This window comes from Ranitomeya imitator, chromosome 9 (genome assembly GCF_032444005.1).
Source record: "Ranitomeya imitator isolate aRanImi1 chromosome 9, aRanImi1.pri, whole genome shotgun sequence".
In the NCBI taxonomy this organism is placed as follows: domain Eukaryota; kingdom Metazoa; phylum Chordata; class Amphibia; order Anura; family Dendrobatidae; genus Ranitomeya; species Ranitomeya imitator.
The window spans coordinates 36,814,649-36,820,648 of NC_091290.1; positions in this window are offsets into that span (position 1 = coordinate 36,814,649).

The following is a 6,000-nucleotide window of genomic DNA, read 5'->3' on the forward strand; positions in this document are numbered from 1 at the left end:
TGCCTGGTACTATTCATGGGGCACTGTGCCTGGTACTATTCATGAGGGCACTATGCCTGGTACTATTCATGAGGGCACTGTGCCTGGTACTATTCATGGGGGCACTGTGCCTGACACTATTCATGGGGGCACTGTGCCTGGTACTATTCATGGGGGCACTGTGCCTGGTACTATTCATGAGGGCACTGTGCCTGGTACTATTCATGAGGGCACTGTGCCTGACACTATTCATGGGGGCACTGTGCCTGGTACTATTCATGGGGGCACTGTGCCTGACACTATTCATGAGGGCACTGTGCCTGGTACTATTCATGGGGGCACTGTGCCTGACACTATTCATGAGGGCACTGTGCCTGGCACTATTCATGAGGGCACTGTGCCTGGCACTATTCATGAGGGCACTGTGCCAGGCACTATTCATGGGGGCACTGTGCCAGGCACTATTCATGGGGGCACTGTGCCTGGCACTATTCATGAGGGCACTGTGCCTGGTACTATTCATGGGGGCACTGTGCCTGGTACTATTCATGGGGGCACTGTGCCTGACACTATTCATGAGGGCACTGTGCCTGGTACTATTCATGGGGGCACTGTGCCTTGTATTATTCATGGGGGCACTGTGCCTGACACTATTCATGAGGGCACTGTGCCTGGCACTATTCATGAGGGCACTATGCCTGGCACTATTCATGAGGGCACTGTGCCAGGCACTATTCATGGGGGCACTGTGCCAGGCACTATTCATGGGGGCACTGTGCCTGGCACTATTCATGAGGGCACTGTGCCTGGTACTATTCATGGGGGCACTGTGTCTGGCACTATTCATGGGGGCACTGTGCCTGACACTATTCATGGGGGCACTGTGCCTGGTACTATTCATGGGGCACTGTGCCTGGTACTATTCATGGGGGCACTGTGCCTGGTACTATTCATGGGGCACTGTGCCTGGTACTATTCATGAGGGCACTATGCCTGGTACTATTCATGAGGGCACTGTGCCTGGTACTATTCATGGGGGCACTGTGCCTGACACTATTCATGGGGGCACTGTGCCTGGTACTATTCATGGGGGCACTGTGCCTGGTACTATTCATGAGGGCACTGTGCCTGGTACTATTCATGAGGGCACTGTGCCTGGTACTATTCATGGGGGCACTGTGCCTGGTACTATTCATGGGGGCACTGTGCCTGACACTATTCATGAGGGCACTGTGCCTGGTACTATTCATGGGGGCACTGTGCCTGGCACTATTCATGAGGGCACTGTGCCTGGCACTATTCATGAGGGCACTGTGCCTGGCACTATTCATGAGGGCACTGTGCCAGGCACTATTCATGGGGGCACTGTGCCAGGCACTATTCATGGGGGCACTGTGCCTGGCACTATTCATGAGGGCACTGTGCCTGGTACTATTCATGGGGCACTGTGCCTGGTACTATTCATGGGGCACTGTGCCTGGTACTATTCATGAGGGCACTATGCCTGGTACTATTCATGAGGGCACTGTGCCTGGTACTATTCATGGGGGGCACTGTGCCTGACACTATTCATGGGGGCACTGTGCCTGGTACTATTCATGAGGGCACTGTGCCTGGTACTATTCATGAGGGCACTGTGCCTGACACTATTCATGGGGGCACTGTGCCTGGTACTATTCATGGGGGCACTGTGCCTGACACTATTCATGAGGGCACTGTGCCTGGTACTATTCATGGGGGCACTGTGCCTGACACTATTCATGAGGGCACTGTGCCTGGCACTATTCATGAGGGCACTGTGCCTGGCACTATTCATGGGGGCACTGTGCCAGGCACTATTCATGGGGGCACTGTGCCAGGCACTATTCATGGGGGCACTGTGCCTGGTACTATTCATGGGGGCACTGTGCCTGGTACTATTCATGGGGGCACTGTGCCTGACACTATTCATGAGGGCACTGTGCCTGGTACTATTCATGGGGGCACTGTGCCTGGTACTATTCATGGGGGCACTGTGCCTGACACTATTCATGAGGGCACTGTGCCTGGTACTATTCATGGGGACACTGTGCCTGGTACTATTCATGGGGGGGACTGTGCCTGGCACTATTCATGGGGGGCACTGTGCCTGGCACTATTCATGAGGGCACTGCCTGGCACTATTCATGGGGGGGACTGTGCCTGGCACTGTTCATGGGGGGCACTGTGCCTGGCACTATTCATGAGGGCACTGTGCCTGGCAATATTCATGGGGGCACTGTGCCTGGCACTATTCATGGGGGGGACTGTGCCTGGCACTATTCATGGGGGGCACTGTGCCTGGCACTATTCATGAGGGCACTGTGCCTGGCAATATTCATGGGGGCACTGTGCCTGGCACTATTCATGGGGGGGACTGTGCCTGGCACTATTCATGGGGGTCACTGTGCCTGGCACTATTCATGAGGGCACTGTGCCTGGCACTATTTATGGGGGCACTGTGCCTGACACTATTCATGAGGGCACTGTGTCTTGCACTATTCATGGGGGCACTGTGCCTGACACTTTATGGGGGCACTGTGCCTGGCACTATTCATGGGGGCACTGTGCCTGGCACTATTCATGGGGGCACTGTGCCTGGCACTATTCATGGGGGCACTGTGCCTGGCACTATTCATGGGGGCACTGTGCCTGGCACTATTCATGGGGGCACTGTGCCTGGCAATATTCATGGGGGCACTGTGCCTTGCACTATTCATGGGGGCACTGTGCCTGACACTATTCATGGGGGCACTGTGCCTGACACTTTATGGGGGCACTGTGCCTGACACTGTTCATGAGGGCACTGTGCCTGGCACTATTTATGTGGGCACTGTGCCTGACACTATTCATGAGGGCACTGTGTCTTGCACTATTCATGGGGGCACTGTGCCTGACACTATTCATGAGGGCACTGTGCCTGGCACTATTCATGGGGGGCACTGTGCCTGGCACTATTCATGAGGGCACTGTGCCTGGCACTATTCATGGGGGCTTTGTGAATGGCACTATTCATCGGGGCACTGTGCATGGCACTATTCATGAGGGCACTGTGCCTGGCACTATTCATGAGGGCACTGTGCCTGGCACTATTCATGAGGGCACTGTGCCTGGCACTATTCATGGGGGCACTGTGCCTGGCACTACTCATGGGGGCATTGTGAATGGCACTATTCATGGGGGCACTGTGCCTGACACTATTCATGAGGGCACTGTGCCAGGCACTATTCATGAGGGCACTGTGCCAGGCAATATTCATGGGGGGCACTGTGCCAGGCAATATTCATGGGGGCACTGTGCCTGGCACTATTCATGGGGGGGACTGTGCCTGGCACTATTCATGGGGGGCACTGTGCCTGGCACTATTCATGAGGGCACTGTGCCTGGCAATATTCATGGGGGCACTGTGCCTGGCACTATTCATGGGGGGGACTGTGCCTGGCACTATTCATGGGGGGCACTGTGCCTGGCACTATTCATGAGGGCACTGTGCCTGGCAATATTCATGGGGGCACTGTGCCTGGCACTATTCATGGGGGGGACTGTGCCTGGCACTATTCATGGGGGGCACTGTGCCTGGCACTATTCATGAGGGCACTGTGCCTGGCAATATTCATGGGGGCACTGTGCCTGGCACTATTCATGGGGGGACTGTGCCTGGCACTATTCATGGGGGGCACTGTGCCTGGCACTATTCATGAGGGCACTGTGCCTGGCACTATTCATGGGGGCACTGTGCCTGGCACTATTTATGGGGGCACTGTGCCTGACACTATTCATGGGGGCACTGTGCCTGGTACTATTCATGGGGGGCACTGTGCCTGGTACTATTCATGGGGGCACTGTGCCTGACACTATTCATGAGGGCACTGTGCCTGACACTATTCATGGGGGCTCTGTGAATGGCACTATTCATCGGGGCACTGTGCCTGGCACTATTCATTAGGGCACTGTGCCTGGCACTATTCATGAGGGCACTGTGCCAGGCACTATTCATGGGGGCACTGTGCCTGGCACTATTCATCGGGGCACTGTGCCTGGCACTATTAATGAGGGTGCTGTGCCTGGCACTATTCATGAGGGCACTGTGCCTGGCACTATTCATGAGGGCACTGCCTGGCACTATTCATGGGGCACTGTGCCTGGCACTATTCATGAGGGCACTGTGCCTGGCACTATTCATGGGGGCACTGTGCCTAGTATTATTCATGGGGGCACTGTGCCTGGCAATATTCATGCGGGCACTGTGCCTGGTACTATTAATGGGGGCACTGTGCCTGGCAATATTCATGGGGGCACTTTGCTTGGCACTATTCATGGGGCGCTGTGTCTGGCACTGTTCATGGGGGCACTGTGCCTGGTACTATTCATGGGGGGCACTGTGCCTGGTACTATTCATGGGGGCACTGTGCCTGACACTATTCATGAGGGCACTGTGCCTGACACTATTCATGGGGGCTCTGTGAATGGCACTATTCATCGGGGCACTGTGCCTGGCACTATTCATTAGGGCACTGTGCCTGGCACTATTCATGAGGGCACTGTGCCAGGCACTATTCATGGGGGCACTGTGCCTGGCACTATTCATCGGGGCACTGTGCCTGGCACTATTAATGAGGGTGCTGTGCCTGGCACTATTCATGAGGGCACTGTGCCTGGCACTATTCATGAGGGCACTGCCTGGCACTATTCATGGGGCACTGTGCCTGGCACTATTCATGAGGGCACTGTGCCTGGCACTATTCATGGGGGCACTGTGCCTAGTATTATTCATGGGGGCACTGTGCCTGGCAATATTCATGCGGGCACTGTGCCTGGTACTATTAATGGGGGCACTGTGCCTGGCAATATTCATGGGGGCACTTTGCTTGGCACTATTCATGGGGCGCTGTGTCTGGCACTGTTCATGGGGGTGCGGAGGCATCGTTTATACGAGAGGCTTCTAGCTCACAGCGGGGACGGCCCCTCCATCGCCCCTTCATGTACCCAGTAGTTTGAGGCTATGACGGGTGATCCAGGCAGACGCAGGGTCCCGCATGTTCCTTTTTGATGCCTCATCCTTCCGTTGTCTCCGGAGGTAAGAAAACACCTGTACGCTCCACCCAGCTGAGCGGGCATACGTATGGGGGGATCCGGGGCGGTGGTTGGGGGAATGTCACATCATGAGGTATCTTTGGGGTGAGGACACGTTCACTCCTTGTCTGTGACATCTTGTCCAAATTAATATCTGGATTGCGGAGGGGGCACAATCTGTTTTACGTGGCCCCCTTGTTTGGTGAGACCCAATTTTTGGAATTTTCAATGTTGACGTGATCCTGGAAACACAATGGGGGTCTCCTCTGGAGGGGATTCTGCAATCTTTGTACCAAGTCCAACATTTCGGCAAATTTGCTCCTCCGAGCCCAGTGGTCATGGCTGATATTTTTCACAGCAGTCCTAGCGTTCCCTTCTATCTTGCTTTCCTAGGACGGCTTCTTTTCTGGCCTCGCGCCATACCTGCTCCCCCCAATGTGTCGGTGACACCTGTCTGTAGCGGAGGTGTGGGGAGTAGCCCGTCCCGTCACATTCCGCACATACCGGTGTCTTACCTCTTCATCCCCCAGGTGACTCCTCCTTACACCCCATGGCTGACACATGCCGGCGCTGGCTGGCCCAGGCCCAAATCTTCTGCTCTCAGGCCAGGTATGTCGGAGAATGGGGCCCTGGAGATTGTCAGAGACTCGCAGGAGGGGGGGCTCCATCTACTTGATTTTGGCCCAAAGATTTTCTAGTAGGGATAGGCGGAGGACAGTAGAAGGCCATAACGGAGAGGCGTCTGCGCCGAGGAACTTCCTGAGTCTTGAGAAATCAGGAGTGAAGTGTCACTAACATTTACAACATTCTCAACTTTATTACAAGTAGTAAAGACAAAGCCGGAGTTCCATAATGATATGAAGATTTATACAGTTCATCCCTGAATGTATGGCGACATGAGCCGGAAGTCCTCCTAGATGGTAGCGTGAC